Source organism: Bubalus kerabau, chromosome 6, assembly GCF_029407905.1.
Source record: "Bubalus kerabau isolate K-KA32 ecotype Philippines breed swamp buffalo chromosome 6, PCC_UOA_SB_1v2, whole genome shotgun sequence".
Classification (NCBI taxonomy): domain Eukaryota; kingdom Metazoa; phylum Chordata; class Mammalia; order Artiodactyla; family Bovidae; genus Bubalus; species Bubalus kerabau.
Window position 1 is genome coordinate 26,962,184 of NC_073629.1, and position 13,335 is coordinate 26,975,518.

The following is a 13,335-nucleotide window of genomic DNA, read 5'->3' on the forward strand; positions in this document are numbered from 1 at the left end:
AAAGAGATGGGAGCAAATGGTGGGAGAGGCAGGATAAAGACCAGGATTGAGGGTCTCGTGGATGTCAACAGAGCAGTTTCATGGAGCACCCAGGGCTGGTGGGGGTGTCACACAGGCCTGGTTGCTGGTGGGGAGATCCAGTCCAGACAAGAATATGGCCTATACTTAGCAGCAGCAGCAGCAGCAGAATTTAGCAGAACTCGTGTGGCTTTGCACAGAAAATGAGGAGCACACACTGCCAAGTAGCTCCTAAGTCCAAATGAGACCAGAAAGAGGCAAGGATCCTTTGAGTCTAGTTTCGTGGGTGCATTGAGCATGAGCAGTGAAGGGAGAAGATCAATAGCTGTAGCATCTGATTGCTCTCCTTCCAGAAAGCAGAGACGCAAGCTGAAGTCCAAGGGAGGCCCAGTTAGCATGGATTTCAAATTCTCACTCTGCTCCCCCTTCTTCCCTCCTCTCCCCCATCCCTTCCTTCTCTTCTTCCTCCTGCCCTCTCTTCCTTCCTTCCTTCTCCCTGGAACCGTCATCTATCCCATTCTGTCTCTTCTATCTGAAGGGAGTTCTTGGAAGCATCTAAGATTGGGGAAAATCACCCACCTCAATGGGATTGATGAAGACAAGTCAAAGGAAGGAGGACACATCAAAGACATGTCTTTCTCCCAGAGGAAGGTGGAAGGAACAGAGAAGGAGGGAGGCTAGAACAAGGAGGCTCAGGGAACTTTGTTCCGAAAGCTTGGTTCCCCATTCCCCACAAGTTTTCAAGCTGGTGGCTGGCTCAGACATACCAGACTTTGATGGCCAGACAAAATAGTGCTTGGCAACATACCAAGTTTGCCTACTGAGAAAATCTTACCAAGGCCTGGACTGGGGAGGATCTCATCACAGGCCATGATGACACTTGAAACCCATCAAGATATGAAAAGAGGGGCCCAAGTTTCAGACCCTCTGAGCCTAAAAAACCTGAGACTTCGGGGCCCTGAGGGCCCATCCTCTTGAGCTAAATAGAGAGTTGGAAGAAGAGATAAACTGCACATTGAAGATTTAAACAGGAGGTGCCTGTGTTCCCGCCCGCACCAGATGTAGGTTTTCTCCTGATCGTGTGGCTCTAGCCCCATCTCCACCTGCGACAAGGCTACCCCTTTCTTTCAGCGTTCAGCTCAAGTGCCACTGCCACTGTGACGTCTTCCTGGACTTTTCTTGTTGTTGTTCAGTCGCTCAGTCATGTCTTTGCAACCCCATGGACTGCAGCACGCCAGGCTTCCCTGTCCTTCACCATCTTCCAGAGTTTGCTTTCCCAGACCTTTCTAGTTGCAATTAATTGTTCCTTATATGTTCGTGGTCGGGCGTGTTGATAAATGTCTGTTCCTGTGCCCATTTCCTTCCCTCTGTGGGGTTGGCTTCTCAAGGGCCTGGCCTTTGTCTTGGCTCTTGCTGTAGGGAGGCAGTGTAGCTCCACGGCTACCCCTCTAGGCACAAATCTGTGTGCCACCTTGAGTTCTGTGGGCCTCAATTTACCTACCTACAAAATGGGCTGATAATAGAACCTAACTCTTAGAGTTGTGTGAATGACATGTGACAGTTCTGTGCCTGGCACATCCTAAGAGCTATTGCTAGTCTTTATCTGCAAATCCCCCTACAGTGCTGATACATGGCTATGACATATGCATTCTAACATACCTTGGATAAGTTGCTACTGGGGTTTCTTAAAGACAGGCCACTCTAGCAACACTCTGGGAATATTCAGAGTTTTTCAGCTTCTTGTTTTGAAAAAAAAGTCCACCCTACTTCTGTTATCTATGAGTCTGAGACAATTCTTCTGGAAACCTGAGGATGGCCAGGGTTTAGAATAACTGCCTGGCTCTGCCAGTATCAAGCATTAAGGTGGCTGAGGTGAGTCTGGAAGGTCCTTGTGTGTACACGTTCAGGGTCTGTCTTCCCATGCTCAGGGATTGAGCCACAGCCTTCATTGGGCCACTGGAGCTCCAGAGCTATGACCAAGCACCAGATAATGGTTAATTAACTAAACCACCCCATACTCCTAATTATCTCCATTTCAAAGATGCAAATGTTGAATCAAGATGACTGCATAACGTCCCCCTGGTCAGCCAATGACAGAACCAACAAGTTCCTACCTAGACCTCTATACTGACGTTGATTAGAAAATTATCTTTGTAGTCAGTTCTGCCTCATCTCTGCCACTAGAAGCAGAACTCAGCTCATCACCCGCAAAACTCCTCAGAGACCAGAGACCACCAGGGCACTAGAGTTCTCAACCAGCCGAGGAGGGTGCTGGGCCCCAGAATAGCCTGGGGCCTGTGGTTTATCACCCCTGGGTCTGTGTTCTTCCAGGCGGCTACTCTAGATGAGCGAGTGCAGGAGTAAGAAGTGGTTGAAACTTGGTAAAAATTATATCCTTTCAGAGCCTGAAAATTTAGAAAGTCAGTACACCCCCTCATTTTATTGCTGGGATAATAAAAATAAACTGGCAACTTGCCTTAAGGTTGTGCAGTTAAAAATGGGTAGAAGGATGCTCTTTCAATGATTCCGTATTGCCTCATGACCCTAGCTAAAAACTGTTAGATCCCAACTGACCACAATCTACCCAAACATCAAGGATCTAAGAGACCAAAGCTTCACCCCTAATTACCTTTGACGTAGGAAAAAGTGGAAATAATGTGGGTGCTAGAGTTAACCTCACCTGTGTTCACATTCCAGCTTTCCTCTAGCTGAGTGACGCCACGTAAGTTACTTAGCCTCTCTGTGTTTTCATTCCCTCAGTAAATTGGAGTTAATAATAGTATCAACCTCACAGTTGTTGTGAAGACTAAATGAGTTGATACATAAAAAGAGTTCAGGGCAGCACCTTGCTCATAGTTAGTAGATAGTGCTGTATGTGTTAGACCCCCTTATTCAATGATCCCCTCTTATTGTTTTTACAGAATAACAAAGTGACTCAGAGGGAGGCAGAGAAATAACCAGGCCTAAAGTAGCAGCTCGGCCTAAGGGTCCTCTGAGTCCTGATTCTTCTGGGATTTCAGTGGACTTGAGATACCGTCTTCTCTATCCTTGCTCTGTGAGATTCGGGAAAGCGCTTGGCGTCCGGGGGTGGGCACTCTCGCTCCACAATCAGTATGGTTTCTTGACGGGGTGGGGTGCTGCAGGTAAGAAAGCCAGGTTATATTTCTCTTTATGTTGGCTTTCCACAGTCCCCAGCCCTCTGCCTGGAGTGTTTCAGATTTACTATCACATCACTTTCAAATGTATTCCTACCACTCCCAGCACAGCAGTAATGGGAGAAAGGGCCGGCAGTTTCCTCTCTTTCTTTGCAGATTTAGAATGAGAAATTTCATAGAAGAAAAAGCATGAAAGATTGGAGAAACAGAGCATCCATAAAGTGCCAGGGTATTGAATTGTCTCTCTTTTGCTTCCTATCTTGGCTCTTCATTGCGTTCTCCTCTCTCCTCACCTCCCAAAAGGCCATTTCGTACCTCTCTCCTCCCCTCAGGCCTCCTGCAAGCCTCCTCCACCCCGCCCTCCGTCCCCAGGCTCAGATGATGATCTTGCTTTATCCTTTACCAAGAAAATGGGAATCATCAGACTTCTGACTCCTCCATCTTTTCTCTTTTACAGCTGCCTGCCACACTCACCTGCACCCTTTTTCTCTTCCTACCCTCCTGGTACCGGAGGACGAGCCCAGCTCCAAGCAAAGGGCAAGGCCTCTGCTGCCTGGATCTGTCTCCTCTCTCCGTCTGGCCAGCCTCCTCACTTCTCCTCTGCTCCTCCAGTATCCATGTCAGCATGCCACCTGCACATCAGTGTTTCTAGCTTAAAAGAAAAGTCCTGAGAGTCAGCCCTACGACCTTTCCAGCTCCCATCCCCTCTCTTTTCCCTTCAGAGCAAACTTGTTGAAAGATGCTCAAAGTTAGTGATCTTATGATTTGCAGGTGTTATAGAGGCAGTGTCAGGGGGTGGCTCCCAGTACAGACTGGACCCTGGCCTGGGAGGCTGGGGTGCAATCCCAGCTCCACCACTTTCCAGCTGTGTGGCCCTGGGCAGGTTCTCTATCCTTTCTGGGCGTGAGGTGCTCACTTGTAAAATGGGCATGATGTTAGAATCTACACTGTAAGATTGTAAGACATTTCTGAGTTGATGCCTATAAAGCACTTGGCAGAGAGTGTAAACCATGGGTTCTATTACTATTCTCTCCTCAACTTACTCCATTGGGGTTTTGTCCCCACTGTGCTGAGACATCGCTACTGTCAATGTCTCTAGTGACCTCCACATTGCCAAATCTAATGTCAGCTTCTCTGATCTGATCTTGTCTCCACATCAGTATTCAACACACAATGTCTCATGACCTCCTTCTTGAAATACTTCGTTCTGTGCTTTCCACGACACTACCCTCTCCCTCTGCCCCCAAGACACTGGTCCCACCTCCTAGGGTTGTCCTCTGCCTCTCTATGCCTGGCCTGGTGGTAACTGCTCTCCTCTGCTGCCCTCACAACTCAAAACCACCGCACTCTGCCTCCAGGGAACCCACCTCTGGAATGAGGAGGAAGCCTTTCACTCATTTCATGCATTTGATGATTGACTGTACTCTTTGCCAAAAAGCCTTGGGGTACAGGAACAGAATATAAAATTGTGGGGACAATTGCCCTTTAGAACTTCAGGGTCAGGATAAAGTCCTATGAGACGAGGGAAGGTTAAGCTGTATACTACCAAGTGCCCTGTGGGAGGGAGCTTCTTTCAGACCCTGGAGGAGCCTGGACTGGAAGCCTTGAAGCCTGGGGTTAGGTTTCCAGGCAGGTCCTGGTGGGAAGCCCCACAGCAGGATAGATGTGAAAGAGGAATTATTTCAGTCAAGAAGTTGACCTGTCCAAGGAAGCAGCATCCTATCCTCTACCTCTGTCTCCACTTTTTTTGATGAGGATCCAAGTCTTGGTGATTCTCTTCACAGCTAAGAGAGAAGTCAGTTGGTGGGAAAGTTGTGATGTTATTCTGATGGCCGTAGGTCAGGGGGTCCTTGTCCAAAAACCTTAACATATGGTCACGGCAATTCACCAAGAGCTATCCAAGTCTGAAGCCCCTGCCACAGCCACCTTTGACGTGGGCCCCACTCTGTGGACACTTCCCTGTGGAGGGGTTCTGCCTCCTGGCAATTACTTGTACCATATCCTCTAGGATGGCATCCAGGGGGTGGTGGGGGTGGGCTTGCATATGGCTACTTGCCTAGAGTCTAGGAATAAGGCTGATCTGGGAGTGGGACGGGGAGAGGAAGCAGGACTTCCGAATGTCCCTTACTTAGAAGTGTTCCCTGCCAAGCCCTGGGGATGCCCCGAAAGTCTCTCCCGCAGGCCAGGCACTGCCTGAAGACCTGGACAGAGGAGTTCCTTGGCACCGACAACTGCATGTGTGCGTGCCCAGTCACTCACTTGTGTCTGACTCTTTGTGACCCTATGGGCTACACACAGCCTGCCAGGCTCCTCTGTCCATGGGATTTCTCAGGCAAGAATACTGGAACGTGTTACCCATTTCCTTCTCCAGAGGCTCTTCCTGATCCAGGGATCAAACCCATGTCTCCTGCAGCACAGGTGAATTCTTTACCACTGAGCTGTGGGGAAAGCCCTCAGCAACAACCTTACCCTCTTACCAACAAGTAGCTGAGGGGCTGTTAGGGCAGCATCCTAAGCAAGACTAGAAAGACATCGTCCCATGGACACAGCTCAAAAATGCGAGCTAGATTCTCGGTTAGCCCACAAAATCCATGCACTCCATGCTGTAGCAGTAACGGTGTGCTTACGGTAGGAATGTTTTCTGCTATTTTCCTTTCTCACTATAAACGTACCATATTTCTGAAACCTGGAGATTCAACAGGGTTTTGAGGCCCTGCTGAGGAAGCTCATCATCATTTATAAAGAGTGTTGCTAATAGGATCCTGTCAAAAACAATTTAAAGGCAGACGTTAGAAAATAGCCATTGGGTATTAGAATGCTTGTAGACTTGGGGATCTGTGTGGGTGGGCTGATTCTTGGTCTGGATGCGGAGGCAGAAGGGCTGTTAAGGTAAGTGATGGAGCCACTGGGACATGACTGACTAAAGTTCTGGCTGGAAGGTCATCTTCCCCTTGATACCACCTTCCCATCTGGAAAGAATGGAGAGGGGGTGTGTTGGGACTGTCTCAGAAGACATTCCGGTGTTGACTCAAAGCCTAAGGAGTAACTGGTATAATTTTTGTTTGTTTGGGTTGTTTTTTGTTTTTTTTTTCCTGTGAAACAGTAGAATAACATTTGAGGAATTATTTAAAAAAGAAAACAAAAGATCATCCATAGTTCTATCACTATAAATGACTATTTTCTTTTTTTGTTCTTGCCCTTTGTAAGCCCAACAATAAATCATTTTTACATAGTAATACAGTGTGTACACTTTCACATTCTGCTTCTTCCATTGAGCCTTTATGTATTAAAGCTAAATGTTTTAAAGCACTTTTACAGTTTAAAAAAAAATCTTTACACCTTAATACAGCAGCAGTTGTGACTCTATACAGTAATGTGCATTTCTGCATGTTTGTTGGGTTGGGAAGTGCCATACTGGGCCACCTTCCCAGAAACTCAACCCCAAGGCCTGGCAGGATTCCCACATCTGCTTGCTTCCCATTCTGCTCAATCCATTATCCTGTTACATGTGAGCATCTTGGGGTCCAAGCAACATGCACCATTCAAGCACCTGACACTCTCTACATTAAGTAGTTAAAACAGTGGCTCCCAAAGGGAGTTCTGAGGACAACGATATTGCAAAAATTTCCCCACAAGAGGTCTGTAGTCAAACAAGATCAAAAGTGTTGAATACTCTTAGGTTGGGCTATACGCAATTGCCACTGTTCAACTGTTCTTGACCTCTGAAAGAGGGATTTCAAATAGTTCAACCTAACACACACACACACATACATACTCCTCTGGGACATTCACCATGCATATTAGCATGTTAAGAGCTTTAGAGGGATTTCCCTGGTGGTCCAGTGGTTATGACTCCCTTCTTCCACTGCAGGGGGCCCAGGTGTCTGCCATGCTGCCAAAAAATAAAAACACAAATAACCAACAATAAGAGCTTCTGAAAAGTCCTAGAAAGAAATCTATTTGATTGTGATTGACTTAACATAATCCCTTTAAAAATAATACTTATTAATATACACCAGGACATGCTTTGGGAAACTAGGGCCTGGAGTAATCTCAAAAGAACACAAAAATGTACATAAATGAGGAAGCCCAGGGCAGCATGGAGGGCTGAGCAAATAAATGCTCAGGAGGGAAAGAGCAGGTGGGCATCTTCCTTCCCAGAACTGCCCACCCATCTTTGAGATCCAAAATCATCGTATTTTCAGCCCTCCTCCTTCTACAGTGATTCTTCCTGAACGACCTCTACTTTTTTCTCCCTCATAAACATGTAGGGAGGATTCATGAAGCGACAGCAATGGGTCACCCCATATTCTTCAACTGACAGATACTAAATAAACACGGGTATTATTTTGACAGCTCTCTCATTAGAATAATTAGTTCATCTTTTTAGGATGTTATTATCGTCCCAGTTCATAAGTGATCATCTAATTTGCTTACAACTAGGAGGTGAGTTAAGCTGATCTGTTTGCAGGGAGGCGGCTCTGACCTGGCTATGGTCCCCGGGGAGGGAGTGCCTCACACGTGCTCTATAAACAACGTGGGCATGTGGCCAGCTTTGACTATCTTGTTCTCCGGGCACCGGAGCCAAATATCCAAGACAGAGACTGGAATTGTCGGCTGGGGTAGATCCAAGTGGCAGACAGTGGCTTAGCCAGGACTAAGTCCTCAGGGTCTCTAATCCCTACCCACCCCCCACTGTCCCACTGTCTGGAAGTCTTCCCAGGAGCGAGCCTCTAATAGACCTGTCCATCATTCACCCACTACCACTGGACATCAGTGTGACTGACTCTGGGGAGTGATGGCATTTTGGTCCCTCTGGTCATCTAGCAGAATGTTAGGTGTGGATAGGAATTATCTGATGCTCCAGGGAAGCGGGAGGTGAGAGTTCAAAGGTAGGGTGTCACTTCCCTGTGAGAGCCCACAGTTTATTTAAAGTTCTTAATTGTAGCACAATGAGATTTATTTTTTAATATTTATTTATTGGGCTGTGCTGGGTCTTAGTTGCAGCACATGGGATCTCTGATCGTCACTGTAGCATGTGAGATCACTTGGGACCTAGTTCCCTGACCAGGGATTGAACCTGGGCCCCCTGCATTGGGAGCAAGGAATCTTAGTCACTGGACCACCAAGGAAGTCCCCATGGTGGCATTTAAATGACATTAAATGGGACCCTAACAGTTTTGTGCCCTACAGTGGAAGGCACTGCCCAGAGGGAGCATACGTACAGAGGAAATTATTGGCCTCTCAAGGGCATTGCTACAAACATGCAATTACCAAGAAAGGACAGAGCAAGGTTATTTGATTTCTCATGATGTGAGTGAAAACAAAGCCTTTAACTTCAGCTGACTGAAACAGCAAATACAGATAAGCTTTGAATGGGCCACACCATCTTTCAGATCCTCACGTCTCATTTGTCATCTATCTGTCAAAGTCAAATAATCTTTATAATGTCTGCTGTGGGAGCTCTGAGAGCAGAGGAAAATAGAGGGCCAGCATGTTGCTGTTTCTCTTCAGCTGTACGGCAGATGGGAAAAGATGCATGTAGAACCAGGGGAGCCTGACTTGACCTTCCTTTCCAAATTTATCCTGTGTGGTCCTGTGCCAGTCACTTCATTTTTATTAAGAACAATAAATGGGCCTCCCAGAACCACCTTGAGGATCAAAGGTGATAAGGTACAAAAGATGGTCACGACAGTGACGCTGAAGGCAACACGTAGCTCTCTGGCATTACCTGACACGTCGACATCTTTCATGAAGGAACTGCCTTGCTCATTGGAGGAAGATAACCTTTTAAAAAAAAACCAAGACCCATACGCCTTTTTTAAAAAAAGTTTATTTATTTATTTTTTGGTTGTGCTGTGTATTTGTTGCTACGTGGGCTTTTCTCTGGTTGTGGCGAGCGGGGGCTACTCTCTAGTTGCCGGCTTCTCATTGCAGTGTCTTCTTTAACTGGGGAGCACAGGCTCTAGGGCACGTGGGCTTCAGCAGTGGCGGCTCCAGGGCTCTAGAGCACAGGCTCTATAGTTGTGGCACATGGGCTTAGCTGCTCCTCGGCATGTGAGATCTTCTCAGATCAGGGGTCGAACCCATGTTTCCTGCATTGGCAGGCAGATTCTTTACCACTGAGTCACCAGGGAAGCCCCCATACACCCTTTAAAACAGACAGAAATGTGACAAAGCAATGGTCCATTATTTCCCATTGCTCATTTCCCCTTTGGGTTCAGCTTCCAGAGAGTCTGTCTATGTCAGGGAGATAGCCTGACAATTTGGATCTCTCAGCCAAGGAGTTATGTCAACTGTGGAATTTTTTTATAGATCGTCTACTTTGTAGCTGGCACCATAGATCCTAGAGCTACAGTAATGTACAAAACAGAGGACTTACCATCACTTAGAGGATAGAATGGGGGAGACGGGGAGACAAACAGAATACTGCATGCTCAGTGCCACCGCAGGCCAGCTGCGGAAGCTCGAAAATCAACTTCTAGTCCAGCCGAGGTAATGGTGATTATAAGGGGCTGTTCCAGAGATTTTTCTGGAGGAGGTGGTTTCTAATCTGAGTGGGAGTTAGCCAAGCAAGAGAAGTGGTGAGAACATCCAGGCAAAGGCAAGACCTATGAGGTGGAGTGGGAAGAGGAAGAGGAAGGGAGAGTGGTAGCTGGAGAGATGAGCATGAGCCACATTTAATCTTCTCAACAACTGAATAAGGTGGGTTTTTGTCTTCCCATCCTGCAGCTGAGTAAATCAAGGCTGAGAGTGATGTGAGAAAGTGTACGGGAATGTTTGGGAGAATGATTCGGAGATAGGCAAAACCAGGAGATGAAATCAAATCATTTTTGAGAATGATTTTCATTGGCAAGGAGAGACGGTGAGGTCAGGGACTCACTGGTTAATGACTGGACTCTGCTGGGCCCATGGTGCCCCTTACTGATGCTTTTCTCCCAGGGATCATCACTTTCACTGCTGATCCATGATCACAACTAATACAATATAAGCAAAGGGAATAAAATGTAGAGTCTAGATCTATCTGCCTCCAAAGTTTGTGCCCTTTTCTAGTCTAGAAAAAATTATTTTATTTTTGGTACTAAGATTAAGCATGTGGAGACAGTCAGGGTGGCTAAGCTGGTGCAGATCCCCTTAGGTCCAAGGTTATTGTAGCTGCAATTTATCAAGAAGCCCAGCTTCCCAGGAGTCTCAGTGACAAAACCCCAACTGCCAGGTTCCACTGCCTTTCTTAGAAAGCCTTTAGAAGAAAACTCTGAAGTGTTAGCAGAGAGAAATATTGGTATGAGAAAGAAGTGTTTTGATATTACAAAGCTATCAAGATCTTGGCTCTTTTGAAACACTAGAAGGATTTTTTTCCCCTTAAAAAGATCTTCCACACTACCATGTGTAAAATAGATAGGTAGTGGGAAGCTGCTATACAACACAGGAAGCTCTGTGGCCATCTAGAAGAGGGAGATGTGGGCGTGGGGGGGGTGGGGTGGGCTGGGGAGGAGAGGGGATATATGTATACATACAGCTGATTTTTGAGAGTTCTTTGCACTGCAAGGAGATCAACTCAGTCAATCCTAAAGGAAATCAACCTGAATAATGAACATTGGAAGGACTGATGCTGAAGCTCCAATATTTTGGACACCTGATGTGACTCATTGGAAAAGATCTTGATGCTGAGAAAGATAGAAGGCAAAATGAGAAGGGGGCAGCAGAGGATGAGATGGCATCACCAACTCAGTGGACATGAAGTTGAGCAAATTCCAGGAGATAGTGCAGGACAAAGAAGCCTGGTGTGCTTCAGTCCATAAAGTCACAAAGAGCTGGACATGACTTAGCAACTGAATTTTAAGATTCAAGCTGTTGTACAGTAGACACCAACACAATATTGTAAAGCAATTATACTCCAATTAAGAATAAATTTGAAAAAGAGGTCTCTGGGCTTCCCTGGTGGCTCAGTGGTAAAGAATCTGCCTGCCAACACAGGAGATATGGGTTTGATCCCTGTCTGGGAAGATCCCACGTACCGCGGAGCAACTAAGCCCGTGTGTCACAACTACTGAGCCTGGGCTCTAGAGCCTGGGCGCCATAACTTCTGAAGCCTGCAAGCCCTAGAGCTTGGCTCTGAAACAAGAGAAGTCACTACAGTGAGAAGCTCGTGCACCTCAACAAAGTGTAGCCCCCGTCCACCTCAACTAGAGAAAAACCTGCACAGCAACAAAGACCCAGCACAGCCAAAAATAAATCAATAACTAATAGTAATAATAGAGGTCTCCTAAAACTTCTGTGTTTACATTGTAGGAGAAAATGAAAATCTTGAAAATTTTTGAACATGATCAAAACTTTCAGTCAGTCAGTTCAGTCACTCAGTTGTGTCCGACTCTTTACGACCCCATGGACTTCAGCATGCCAGGCTTCCCTGTCCATCACCAACTCCCAGAGCCTACTCAAATTCAAGTCCATCGCGTCAGTGATGCCATCCAACCATCTCATCCTCTGCCGTCCCCTTCTCCTCCTGCCTTCGATCTTTCCCAGCATCAGGGTCTTTTCTAATGAGTCAGTTCTTCACAGCAGGTGGCCAAAGTATTGGAGTTTCAGCTGCAGCATCAGTCCTTCCAATGAATACTCATGACTGATTTCCTTTAGGATGGACTGGTTGGATCTCCTTGCAGTCCAAGGGACTTTTAAGCATCTTCTCCAACACCACAGTTCAAAAGCAGCAATTCTTCAGCACTCAGCTTTCTTTATAGTCCAATTCTCACATACATGACTCCCACATCCATACATGACTACTGGAAAAACCGTAACTTTGACTAGACAGACCTTTGTGGGCAAAGTAATGTCTCTGCTTTTTGATATGCTGTCTAGGTTGGTCATGGCTTTTCTTCCAAGGAGCAAGAGTCTTTTAATTTCATGGCTGCAGTCGCCATCTGCAGTGATTTTGGAGCCCCCAAAAATAAAGTCTGTCACTGTTTCCATTGTTTCTCCATCTATTTGCCACAAAGTGATGGGACCGGATGCCGTGATCTTAGTTTTCTAAATGTTGAGTTTTAAGCCAACTTTTTCACTCTCCTCTTCCACTTTCATCAAGAGGCTCTTTAGTTCTTCGCTTTCTGCCATAAGGGTGGTGTCATCCGCATATCTGAGGTTATTGATATTTCTCCCAGCTATCTTGATTCCAGCTTGTGCTTCAAAGAAGCACAAGAAAGCAAGAAAGATCAAAACTTTAAAAAAAGATAAATCTGGCTATTTTCTCCTTTTCTAGGTTGACATTTTTCATAGACAAAGTTCTAGATTAATGAAATGCTCAACTTTTATAGATTCAGCAAATAAGCATTTTCACTAAGAGTGATCCCAACATACTCCATTTATTCTTATCAATGTGTTATCTGTTTGTAAATGCTAGTTACCTGAGGCAGAAAGTGTGGGGCCTGTGAGATAATGTTTAATACATGTAAGGGATTCCACCCTTAAGGCAAAACTGTAAAGCAGTGAAGCACAGGATGGTGGCTTTCATCAGCATTTTCCAAAGGTGTCCAAATGTAAAGGAAATGCTATTTACTGGGGCTCCTGGTGCTATTCACCTGGGCCCCCCAAACTGAATCTGGTTTCCATCACTTCATCTTATAAATCACCTATTGAGCTATGAAGAACATGCCTGCTAATTTAAAGGAAGAAAAAACAGTTATGGGTAACTTCTAGCATGCATTCACTGGGTTCTGGCTTTTCCTGTAGGAGCTCTATGATAAGTACAAACCATTGATTCAGGAAATTGTTGTAAGTGAACAACTTTGTGGGAGCATCTCGTTGAAAGATGCCTGTTCATACACTGTCTCAAAGAAAGTTCAAACCTAGGGAAAATAGAGCAATGTTTTCTTTTTTAAAATATGTTCTTCTTGTTTATTTTACAAAAGTAATATGGGGACAGTGGGTAGAACTTAGAAAATACAGAAAAGCCCAAAATAAAAAATATCTAAATCTATACCATCCTGAACCTGGAGATAACCACCTTTAACATATCCTTTCAGCCTTTTTTCTCCATATTTAGATTTAATAAATGGTAGCATACAGTACATATTATTTTAGAAGCTACTTTCTACTTACCAATTTTGTGACCATTTCTCACATAAATAAACATTCTTTCATAATGTGATTCTTTACAACTACATAG